Below are 13,994 nucleotides of genomic sequence, written 5' to 3' on the forward strand. Positions count from 1 at the left end.
GCTCAAATAATGTTATTTCGAAGCAGTCAAAATTGGCATAAACAATGCAGAATGAGAACTAAGACCTGGAAAAGAATGTGCAATTGAACCACTATAACAGGAAATAAAATTGGGAAAATAATGTGCATTCGAAACACTCAAATAGGATATACAATTGGTAATTAAAGTGCATTCAGACAACTAAAATGGGAAATAAACATGAATTGAATAATGTGTTCCCAATTTGAACAAGCGCAGAGTATTTATAAACTGCAGAGAATAAACTGGGAGTTCTTAGACAAGGAACTTTAAAAGATATTAAAATGGCATTATATCATCCTTTTAGGAATTTTATCATAGAAGGAATTGTTTCTCAATTGGAATTTTGATTATGGTGGGAAGTAATCAATCATTTAATACAATTAATTGCATTTAATGTTTGCTTAATATGATGACTTCCTAGAATCAAATTAATATTTTGTGTACCTTATATTCTTTGCATCCATCTTTTTAATTAATTTCATTTGTTGCACTTTCATCTTTTTTATTTAATTCAATTGGTGATCCTTACAACATCAGTAGATCATACAAGTCATGCAAATTGTATAGGGTGTAGAGTCAATATGAACTTAATAATTCAAATAGTTAATGTCAACTTAATAATGCACACAATTAATACTAACTGAACAATGCATACATTGATGGCAACCTAACAATGCACGTAGTTACTTGGATGAGGTAGTGCAGTGGAATAGATGTATGCAAATTAGTATATTCGAGAAGGCCTTTAAATGAATGATAAAGTAAGAAATTTCTTAGGCAATGTAAGTAATCCAAATGAGGGTGGTGGGAAACATGATTAGGTGTTGAAGTTTTTAGAATAACATTATGAGGAAGACAATGATCAATACAAGATACCCATACTTTATACAAAGAGTGGGAGAAACTGTGGAGATACACAAATAGTACTACAACAAGTAATGAATATATTGATAATGTGCACTATTTATTTACAATTTATTCTATTTTTTTCTTGTCAAATGACATGCAATGATAACATTTCATTAATAGATATATTGCATATGTCAATGCATATATAGTTACATTGTACAAATAGTTACTATGTAGAAATAGTCATATATGTTCGATATTACAATGTAATGGGAGGCATGACAATATGCATTGGTTCACTTGTATTGGAATGCATTGCCTACATGAATTATCAAATTATAAATTGGATATTTAAGTTAAATATTGATTGTATTCATTGATTCAAAATAGACATTGATTATTTTCTAATAACAACACCATGACCAACAATCAAACCATTACCACAATGGTACTAAATTTAAACAGTAACATCAAAATGGTGTAGTTCACACAAATAACATGGTCATCTTCAAATAGATGTATACAAATGAGTATATTTAGGGTGGACAACAAATGGATTACAAAATTAGAATGATAATAGGAAAGGTAAGTATTTCAAATGAGGATAGTGGGAAGCATGAGTGGGAGCTGAACTTTTTAGAATAATAATATGAGAAAGACAATGATGAACATAGGAAAGTTCCCATTCTTAATACGAAGAGTGGGACAAATGAAGGAGATACAAAAATTGTACAACATCAAGCAATGATTTAATTGATTATGTACACTGTTTCTTTACCATTCCTTCTTATTATTATTTTTTACCACACATCATGTTGAAGTGAAGAAGATTGGTGGAACCTATAATAGAAAAATCATTATTTTGTCACTGATGTCAAAGCTACTACTTGTTGGTGAGACAATTGCTTACTTTGGTCTAAATGTTATCATTTGTTTGATTGATGAAGAGGATTTCAAAAGAAAGGATAACAAGGGAACCTAGAGAAAGGTTGAGTTATTTGATGTATAAAAGGAGCACTAAGACCAAGCAAGATATTGATGATATAGTGTATTGTTTATCTACTTAAGGTTATAATGAAAGGATACTTGAGAAAAGACTAGAAGAAGGCTAAGTAAAGAAATGTTTTTGTTAAGCCTGACTGAGAAAATAGTGGAAGCCGAGCAAAGTTAGTGCAAGTCAAGCAAAAAACTAGTTGAAGTTGAGCAGTGAGTCTGGTATGTGTCAAGCAAGAGAAATCTAGTTGGTTCCAAGTGAAGAAAGTTTCGTGCACCAGTAAATATTTAGTGATTGGAAAGCAACCTATTATTGGTCAAGCATCAGAAGAAAGTGTTTCCCAAGAAAATAGAGTGTTATTGCCAAGTGCTACAAAAATATGTTAGATCAAAGATTTAACAAATTTGAGCCAACAAAATTGATTTCTTAAATTGTGTGAAGCATATGGAAGATAACTATGATGAGTTAGTGACATAGAATTCAAGATAAACCATTTTGAGGCGAATTAAAATAGGATTGAAGAGGAAGTTTCTAGAAGGGAATAAAATGGAAAGATTGGTAGATTCAATGAATCTAACCTAACCCTAGAATGGGTGATTTTGGTTAAGTAGAAAAAGACCTAAATTCTCTATATAAGGAGATAATAGACTAGAAGCAACTAGTATCATGTGTGAGAACCTGATAAAGACAAGAATTCTAGGGTGTTACTTCATATGGTGGCCAAATAGAAGAGTTTGCAGTTGGAATACAAAGAAAGAAGGCTTAAGGTGATGAATTCTTGGGTGAACAAGATATTAGAGATGAAGAGGATGAATGCCAAGCAGATTGGAGGATTGAATGTGATATATGTAATCTGCAAGTGAGTTTTTATTCTTATCAAATCAAGTCCAATTGTTACTCTCTAACAATTATATAAGTCTAGATAGATCCTTTGGACTAAGGTTGACTTAATAGTCATTAGTAAATCCTTTAACAAGGTGACATTCTAATGAAATGTTATAAGGTCCTCTAAAAAGGCTCACTCCTAATAGGGTGATTGAAATCCTTTAGCCAAGTCACATTTAATAGTGTGCATTGTAACCTTTAACAGGGTTGGCTCCTCATAGGGCTCACTTCAGAAGAGTAAAAATTTGTAGCATTTTATTGTAGACACCTAAATTTGATTACATCACTTTGGTAATCCTATTTAGTTATCTCTAAAGGCATCATTAATTAAATTCCTATTTAATTAATCCTTTCCCATCCCCTAGCTTATTAATTTAATTAATCATCTATAGTCCTAATTGATAAATCAAATAACCTATCATTTATCAATTAAATCTTATTCTTCTATCTAATTCCAAAATCCCCATTTATTAAATAAATCTATTTGATAAATAAAACCCTCAAATCTAATAACCCCTAACCTATCCCTAACCCTTCATTTAGCCTAATCCACCCCATCCACCCATACTAACCAAGTTTAGCTACTAACTCATCCACCCTCATGAATGCCATCCACTTGCATATCTCTAACAAGCCTAATCTAATCCTAAATCACCTCTAATCCCCCCCCCAACCTTGTCACATTCCCTAAGAAAGCTTAAAACTTTCATAAGCCAAGCAAAGTCAACAATCTCAACTTCCTCCAAAATATCCCAACCACCCAACAATGAATGCTCTTTCAAAGGCCATAAAGACTCTTACAAGCTCTTACAAGCCATTTATGAAGGGTCTTTATGAAGATATTATCCCTTGAGCCTCCTTTGTTGACTCATCCATCCCCTTTCTTCCATCCACTCATCCTGTGACATGTGTCACTCCTTGGTTGGTGCTAAACAAGCACAATCCATGTGCTCTCCTCTCATGCAATCTAAGCCTTCCATAAGCTTTTTCGTTTCCTTCCATCCTAGCCCTCCATCCCTCAAGCCCTTAGCCTATAAATTGAATCCCCTCCCAAGCCATTTTAATCACAACCTTTGAGCTAAAGTTATAATGCTAGTTTGAGAAGCAAAAGCCTTAACCATACCCTTATAATGCCAAATTGAGAGCTCACAAAGCTACTAATTTGTCATTACCCATCCTCACCATTGAAGCAAATTTGAAGCTTGAGCATACATCCCAAATCCTATCAAATAGACTCATCCCCAAATCAAGAGAACAATCTCATTGAGAGAGCCCCTTAATGGCTCGCATTATCATTTGAGTTTTGTTTCCTCTTAGTCTCTCTTAAAGTTTATATTAATCTTTGTTAGTTAATGCTTTGTTCTTTTAATAGATTAGTATTCCTTTGCTAACATATTAGTGTATACATTTACTAGTGGTTTTTTCCAAATTGGGTTTCCATGTAAAATCCTTGTGTCAAAATGTGTGATTTATTTTATGGTATTGCATGTTTACATTTCTACAAAGATATTTTGACCTAGGATAGCAATACGCATATGTTCAGAGTTTGATGACATCAAAGGATGTGATTCTGCTAAGAAGATGTGGGATGACCTATAGAAGATCTATGGAGGAGACAAGAATGTGTTGAGAGCCAAAGTTGAAAGTCTTAGAGGAAAATTTGATTAAATGAGAATGCAAGAAGGTGAGACTATAGTCCAGTATTGTGCAAGGATCAAAGATGTTGTTAATGCAATTTGAGGATTTGATGGCCAAATTAAAGATGAGACTGTGATCAACAAGGTGTTGAGAACCATGATGCATATCTATGCTATTAGGGTCTCTTCTATACAAGAACTAAGGTGTACTCCTAGTAGTAATCTGGCCCTTAAAGGATTGGTTGGTAGACTCACTGCTTTTGAACTTTCAAATTTTAATAATTTCAAATCTAAAAATGTTGAATCCAATTTCAAAGCTAACTTGATACTAAAAGAGCCAAAAGATAAGAAAAATAAAAAGGTCAAACCAATTGCTAGTGACAGTGATACATATGATGAATAGATAGAAGAACTGGAAGCATTGTTGACTAAGAAATTTCATAGAGGCAAAGGAAAATACAAAGGTAAGTTATCCATCATATGTTTTAATTGTAATGAGGTTGATCATATTGTAGTAAGATGTCCTAATAAGTAAAATAGAAAGAATGAAGACAAATTTAGAGGTAGAAAAGATGACGATAACAAAGGCTACGAGGACAAGGGAAAGAAGGCTTGTTACATTGCTGAAGAGAATCTAATGAAGAATCTGAAGATCATGATGATGAAGTTATCTATGTTGCTATGAAAGATGATTCTGATGAAGACAAGCCAACTGTATTGATAACTTATGTGAACAAAACTGACATATGGATCATTAATAGTGGATGTTTACATCACATGACTCAAGACAAAAGTAAGTTCATAACCCTTGAGTATTACAATAGAAATTGTGTTAGATTTGGTAATGATGCACCCTATCTAATAAAAGGAAAAGGGTCAAAAAATTGATAGACAAGATCATGTGTGACAATGCTTACTATGTGGAAGGACTTAACTATAATCTTTTGAGTATTTCACAATTGAATAGTTTAGGTTGCAAAGTTGAATTTGATAACAGAAAGGCTAAGATCTATGACACTGATGGAAAACTAATTGGAAGTGGAGATCAAACTAGAGGTAATCTATTTTAACTTGACATGAATGATGCTACTTTTCTTATTATACAATGTGATGATGTGTGACTATGGCACAAAAGGTTATGTCGTGTAAATATTGACAATTTGGTTAGTATCGATAAGATGAAAAGAGTTAGAGGTTTGCCAAAACTAAAGAAACTTGATATTTTAATTTGCAAACGATGTTAGTTAGGAAAGATAAAAGGTCTAGTTTTAAAAGTAAGACTCATACTTCAAAAGAAATTCTAGAAATAGTTCATACTAATTTATCTGGATCAATTGATGTGCAAAACTACAAAGGTGACAAGTACATTATCCTATTTGTTAATGATTACTCAAGAATGATGGCAGTCTTCTTTCCAAATATTTAAATGGTATTTGGAAAGATTTGAAAAGTAAACCAATAAAAGCTTGAAAAGTCTAAGACCTGACAAGGTGGAGAGTTTACATCAAATGAGTTTGAAAAATTTTGTAATGAAAAAGGAATCAAAAGACAAACTTTTGCACCTAGGACCCTTCCACAAAATGGGATTGTTGAAAGGAGGAACATATATGTAATGGATTGTGCTAGAACACTGATGATGGAGAAGAATGTTGGTTCGAAACACTACAGAGAAGCTGTCAGTATAGTTGTCTATACCTTGAACCAAGTACAAGTCAAGAAAGGTACAAATTACACACATTTTGAATTATGGTATGGATACTCACCCAATGTGAATTTTTTTAAGGTATTTGGAAGCAAATGTTACATTCTTAAGGACAACAAAAATGGAAAACTTGATGCTAAAAGTGAAGAAGGTATATTCCTAGGCTATTCCATAAGAAGTAAAGCTTATAAGTTTTTAAATAATAACACTAACAAAGTTGTGGAAAGTGAAAATGTAAATTTTGATGAATATACAGAAGTGCATAAAGATGAGCCAAAGAAGGAACCTGAAAAGTACATAACCTTTATGTACTACTATGAACACATGCCTGTTGATGCTGATAATTCTACAAACCAAGTTGTTAATCAACAAGAATCAGTGACTGTTGAGTCACATACAATGGATGTCGAGTTGCATATAGGAGTTGAGATGCATTGAGGAGCCTAGTAGAAATCATAAACAGAGGTACATTCTGATACTGAGATCACTTTACATTAAAGGAATGTCAAGTTACTTGATAGAAAAGTGCACAGTGAATCTGAAATTGAAATTCATGAAAGACCCCTGATAGAAAGGAGAATTGAGCCAAGGTTGTCAAAATATGTCAGAAGACATCATCCTACTAGACAACTAATTGGAGATAAAGAAGATAGACCAATGACAAGGAATAGGTTGAGAAATGATACATGTTTGTTAAGCATGCATGAGCCTAAGTTAGTGAATGATGTATTAGAGAATGAAGACTGGAATCAAGCCATGAAAGAAGAAATTGATCAAATTAAGAAGAAGAAAAACATGGACACTAGTGCCTAGACTAGAGAAGAAGAATTTGATTGGAACCAAGTGGGTGTAGAGAAAAAAATTAGATGAGAATGGTGAAGTCACAAGGAATATAGAAAGATTAGTTTGCAAAGGGTATGCACAAAAAGAGGGAATTGACTATGGAGAGACATTTTCCCTAGTTGTAAGATTGGAAGGAGTAAGAACTCTACTTGCTTACTCTGCTTGCAAAGGTTTTTAACTTTATCAAATGGATGCTAAGTCAGCATTTTTATATAATATACTGGAAGAGGAGGTTTACATAGAACAACCTGAAGGATTTGTTGATCCAAAAAATAGAACATGGTGTGTAAACTGCACAAAGCTTTATATGGTTTAAAGAAAGCTCGCAAAGCATAGTATGAAAGGCTTCACAACTATCTTGTGAAGATTGGTTTTGAGAAGACTAGTGATAACAACAATCTGCATTTGAAGACAAAAGGAGGTAAAGGAATTTTACTAGCTGAAATATTTGTTGATGAGTTGACAAGTTTTAGTCTTACCCCTTTAGAGCTTGAAATCATTGGTATGAAAGTGAGTGTGATGTCTAAGTGTTCATAGATCACTTACTTCTCATCTTTCCTGAAGTACTCTTACTTTGTTTATTTTCTAGATTTTCCCCTTTCATTACCTTTACCCACCATCTATGTGGGTTTCCTATTTTTCCAGTGTGTTTGGGGTCTAGGTGATATAGGCATGGTTGGGATGTGTTCTCACATCTTCCCAATGAGAAGTAAGTTTTATGCACTGCATTCTCTATTGTCTTGCCCTAAAATTCCATATCACACAAATTCCAAGCTTTTGAGCTAATTTTCCCTTTGAGAAAACTCTATTAGGTGTGAATCTAAGGGATGAAGCCATGACAGGGATTAATAGGCTGAGAATATGACTATGTTATGTTGTCTAAGAGGCTATGAAGAAATGAAGTGGTTTTCAAAATGGTCATCACACCCTCACAAATGTTAATGCTAATTGTCAAGTTAGAGTTGTGAAGGAGCTATTTACTAAGAATCGCTTGATCGCGGCTATTTTTTGGCTTGAAGAATTTTAAGTTGTGATGCGAAGGAGCATGAAATGATAGTCAAATCTTGAATGATCACAACATCGCAAGAAGTCAAATAATCTCTAAAGTATAATTTATGAAGGTGCAAAAGACATCAGTAGTTAAGTAGTTATCGCATCTTCACGAGTGGTTAAATGTAACCTAAAGTTAAGGTAGTGAAGTAGCAGAATGCTTTGATCATGGCTTCATAGGGTTAAGAAATGAGTTAAGAATTCAAGTTGCAAGGTTGCAATGAAAGGAAACAGTTAACCTCATATGGTTGCTGCAAAGTCGCAAGAGTCTAATTTACAATAAAAGCTTAATTTGTGAAGGTGTGAAAAGGCTAATCAAGACAAGGATAACAGCATCACGCTATTAGAGAAAGCCTTGTGTTTGGTGGTTGTGAAGGGATGAAAAAGGTCAAGATAAAGGCAATCACACCATCACAAGGAGTTAAGGTTGACTTATGGTTAAAGTGACAAAGTAGCACAATACTCATGATTGCATCCTTGCTAGGTTAAATCTTTGGATCAAAGCTAGAATGAATCTCATTCAAATTTATGGAGAAATAATGAAGTTTTGTTGCTCTATTGCATTCTAGAAAATGTTGTTGAGGAAGGAGTTTTCTACCCCAAGGCAATGAAAAGAGCTACTTCTCTGGGGGTTTTGAGAATAGATTCAAGTTACTCTATAGTGTGAATATTCCTAGAAGATTCTCAAAAGATACTTCCAAAGAAATTAGTGATGAAAATGCAAACCCATCATAAAGAAGATGTAGTGTTAAAAGCTTTAGGTAGAAAGTGAAGAAATGAAGTGTGCAAGCTAGCAAAAGGATCACTCCCCATGCTATGATTTTGAATAAGAGAAAAATTGGTTTGTGGAAAAGATAAGTGTTTCTCTCTCCCACATATGTTAACATTATTAAGTATATTTGAATTCTAGATTTTGAAGTGAAGTAAGGCACTTCTTGTAAAGCTAAAGCATTTATGTTGTTAAGTGATTCTTAGTCATATCACTTTACTTTAAGCAAAGCAAGAGAGCTTTTGGGAACTTAGTATTTTATATACAAATGAGTAGAAAGTTTAAATAGATGCTATTCATTAGAATTAAATGAAAATCCTACTATTATAGTCATTGGCTAAACTTAATTTCATTTGTGCAGTGCCAATGTTCTAATTCCTAAAGCTATTTCATCAGAATTGCATGCAATTTGTTTTTTCAACTATATTCAAATGGCTATTTATCGAGAACAACATCCTATGCAATCATAGTGAATAGAAATTAGAGTTGTTGGTTATGATAAGTTAATTGGCCTAGAGAGTGAGTTAAAAGAGCTTATAGACACATCCTTAAAATTTAATGATTTGGGTGATCTTCATAGGAGACTTAATTCTCAACACATTCACCCAATCACTCAGAAATGTAAAGAGAGTGAACTGGTTGAAGCAGTTGGTTTTCTTATGGTAGTACATGCACTTGAGCTCATAAGGGAATGCATCAAAAGATACAACTTGGAAAAAAAGAAAATTTTGTTTCCTGGCTAGTCTATTCTTGTATCAATCAACAAGGCACTAATGCAGTCTACATTTAGCATTCCCATTAAAGAGAAATATTGCGATGTAGATTTCAGGTCTTTCATGTCCATGTTCAATAAAAAGAAGACCCTCATTTAGGAAGATATGTAGAGGACATGGTTCTAGACTGCCCGCTCAAAGAAGAGCAAAATGCCAAAGACCCTTTTTGGCATAAATCTGAAGAGAGAAATTATGGATATCCTCACAATCTTCCTCAGACTGAAAGGAAAAGAGGAGATTTTGGAGTTCATCAAGCACCATTTCTTCCTAGTACAAGCAATCTATGCTGAGGATATGCAAATTGACTGGGCACAAATAATCTGTGATGAGCTAGTTGAATTTAGCCAAAGGGTTCAAGAAATTCCACATGTCCTCTTATTTGATCTATGTTTTGGCAACTCATCACTTGTGGCCCATCCTCCCTAGCATCCCAAATTATGATGAGTGCACCAAAGTCTATGAATTTTACCCACATCTGCAACTACAAAGAAGCTATGAGGAGTACATAGTTGTCAATGATGCTTTCACAATGAGGCTATGTTGGGAATTGCAAGGATGCCCTAAAAGGAGATTCTCACTGGAGGTAATTTTGGCCATAAGCCATTTCGGATGCTCATTCATCCAGTTTCCAAGTTTCTCCTATTTTTGAATAGGAGCTTATGATGGATTTCCTAAGAGGTTGTCGAGATATCCTAAAGACAAGGTGGTCCTAGTCAAACTATGTTGACAAATCCTAGAAGTGAATACCCTCTACTCCAATGTAAAGAAGATATCTGATATTCCCTTCCCTATGGTGGTTGGCATGTGTTCATGTGCCTCTAGATCAGATGCTTAGAAATTCGTAAAAATATTTGAGAGAAAAATTGATTTGATAGACTTTGAGGTTCTTAGGCCTCAATATGATCCAGTTAATTTTGTAAGGGATCAGTTGAAGTTGGGATATGCCTACAAGCATGTTTGAGATATTGGAGACTTATGGTCTGGGTGTCTCAATGAGTACCAAAATCAAAAGAGATTTTGTTCACAGCTAAACATTGATAAAATAAAATTATATAATAATTTTATTGATGTTTTTTAACTTTGTAGATGATGGAGCCTACATGCACCCCACATCTTACAAGAAGATCAAAAGCACCCCAATTTTGTCTACCCCACCTGCAGATCGAGTCATTGACACAATGGAGGTTCTTATGTAGGGGATAATCAAGAGAATGGACAAATGGGTGGAGTGGACCTAAGAAAGGAAGAAAAGGATTGGAAGCATTGGTTCTATGGGTGGAGTATCAGTTGGAGCCAGCCAGTCAACCACAGCAACAACCACTATAGCTACTACATCAACATCTATAGGGCCATTATAGTCCATTGGCCAAGGTGGAGACCAGCCTCCAAAAAAGAATGTGCCACTCACCCCTACCTATGGAGTTAGCCCTCTTCTGAATATCAGGAAGACTAGCAAGAAGGAGGATGACAAGGATAAGAGTAAAGAACAAGAAAAATCAATGACCAAGCCATCTTCCCCTGTTCAAGTCATCAATTTGGATGGTGACACTAACCCCATGGATGGCCAAGACCAAGATGCATCTCAATAAGGGGATACTTTATCCCTTTCAAAAACTAAGGTAGTTGTCTTCCCTACAACTTGATGAAGGGTGTTCCCCTTAATATCATAAACCATAACAAAATACAAAGAAATAATAGCAAATGCAAGAACACAATATGGACTTCTTATTTGTGCCACAAATGCAGACTTACAAAATTCACAAGTACAATATGCTAACCCACATGGGTGCCCTCATTATAGTAATCTGCAAGACTAGGCTATGGACTACCACCTAGAGTTGTTCTAGACAATGTTTAGGCCTTTCTATAGGAATTCTATGCCACCCGGGAAGGTTCTAGACAATGAAACTTAATACCTAGGGCCGACAAACCCTAACAATACATATAGAGTCGACCAAATACATCTTTGACTATTATTTTAGATATTTTGGGTAGCCCAACTTTGGAAGGCCATAACTCTCAAATTGTTGCTCTGATTGGCTATTATAACCACTTTTCAAAAATGCCAACTTCTGATCTACAGGATCAGAATGGCACAAGTGCCCATTCATCGATTTTTTGGACCTCATCTAGGCACTCTAATGCCTCCAACAAAGAGCCTAAAGATTTTTTTGCAAATTTTTCTACTGAAAATCTGTAATAACTTCTTTTGGTACTTAAGCTGGAGCAATGAGATTTTTATGGTAGGCTTATAACTCTAAAATGAACCTCCCTATAGAAAATGAGAACATTCTGAGCTCATATGAAAAACTTACTAAAAATAGCAAGTTCCCATATATAATAACTACCCTATCTACTAGTCCTTATTAAAATGGAAAAGATTGAAAAGAAAATATTTTTGGGTGATGCAAGATTGCTCTTACACCTAGGATGCTCCTGCATCAAATACCCGGGGTAATTTGAGAAGTGACTTCATCACATCTCAGGTGTTAAGAGGAAAACCAAGGTGGTTAAATTCCTCCCTTGCTAGCCATGATGAATCCTCTACTAGCCTCCCTTTACATTGGACCAAATATTCCTCACAAGTTTTGTTCCTTGTACTTTTGCCAACACAATTGTCCAATATCTCCTCAATCTCCTTTGTAGCCCAACTAGTTATTGGAATACTCCATTGTGCTTCTACAACTTCATCTCCATCACCTCCTTCATAATACTTTATCAAATCTAAAATTTTAAATACTAGTGAAATATTCAATTCAACAGACAACTCCACTTCATACGCATTTCTAGAATCATGCATTTTCACTATCTTGCATGGTACAAACTTCTTCATCTTCAGCTTATTATATTTACCCACTGCAAAACACTCCTTTCTCAAATGAACCATGACTTCATCTCCAATCTAAAATTCCTTATACCTCCTTTTCATGTATGCCTTATCCTTATACTATGTATTCATCTTTATAATGTGCTTCTGCACCTCCTCATGGATGTTCTTCAAATGTTTAGCAAATTCTTCTACTTTAGCACTACTTATCTATCCTTTATCCAACTACCTCAATTCAAAAGAATTTTTGGGACTACTCCCATATACAATCTGGAATGGTGATTTACCAATACTCTTATTGACAGAATTATTATATGCAAATTCTACCTATGGTAGAATCATATCCCATCCTTTTGGCTTGTCTCCAACGAAACATCTCAGCAAGTTTCCCAAATTGCGATTCACTACTTCTATCTATCCATCATTCTGTGGATGATGTAATGAACTAAACTTCAAATATGTCTTCAGCTTCTTCCACAATGTACTCCATAAATACCCAACAAATGTTCTATCTCAATCTGAAACTATACTCTTTGGTAGACCATGTAGTCTCACCACTTCTCTGAAAAACAACTCTGGTACATGAACAACATTACTAGTCTTCTTGCAAGGAATAACATGTGCCATCTTTGAAAACCTATCAACCACCACAAAAATAGAATCATGCCCACATTGTTTCCTTGGTAATCCAAGAACAAAATCCATGCTGACATCCTCCCACGGCTTCTCTAGTATAGGTAATGGTTGATACAACCCTGTATTCTCCTTCACTCCTTTTGCCATCTAACATACTCTACAACTTTGTAAAAACTTCTTCACATCTTGCTGCAACTATGGCCACTAATAATTCTTAGCAACCAAAGAAATGGTCTTATCTCTACCAAAATCTCTAGCCAATCCTCCAGTATGCTTCTCCTTGATGAGATTCTCTCTCATTGAACTTCTTGGAATGCACCACTAACTTTTTTTGAAAAACATATTATCTTGGATCATGAAATCCAACCACTTTGTCATGTCAAGTCTAACAGGTTTTGTAGAAGCCTTCCACACTTCACCAAAATCAGGATCATCTAGATACAAAGTACTAAGTTCCTTGAACCGAACTACCTCTATCTATATTTCTGTTACAAAAAGTTGTCTTCTACTAAGAGCATCTACAACTCTGTTAGACTTCCCACTTCTATGTTTCAAAACAAATGTATGACTCACCTCTATCTATATTTCTGTTAGCAAAAGTTGTCTTCTACTAAGAGCATCTGCAACTCTATTAGACTTCTCACTCCTGTGTTTCAAAAAAAATGTATAACTCTACAAAAACTCAACCCACTTCAAATGCCTTTGGTTCAATCTCCCTTGACTATTTAAATATTACAAAGCTTAATGATTAGTATACAAAACAAACTCCTCAGGAAGAAGATAGTGTCTCCACTTCTTCAATGCTTGAACTATAGCATAAAATTCTTGATCATAAACAGAATATTTTCTTTTTGCATCATTCAACTTCTCACTAAAATAAGCAATAGGTCTACCTTCTTGGCTCATAAAAGCTCCTATTATAGTACCACTAGCATCATAGTCTACTTGAAACACCTTGTTAAATCAAGAAGTGCTAAAACAGGCTGCTCAGTAACTTTCTATTTCAAC

This window comes from Cupressus sempervirens, chromosome 10, assembly GCF_028749045.1.
Source record: "Cupressus sempervirens isolate cs-2001-9-10 chromosome 10, ASM2874904v1, whole genome shotgun sequence".
Taxonomy (NCBI): domain Eukaryota; kingdom Viridiplantae; phylum Streptophyta; class Pinopsida; order Cupressales; family Cupressaceae; genus Cupressus; species Cupressus sempervirens.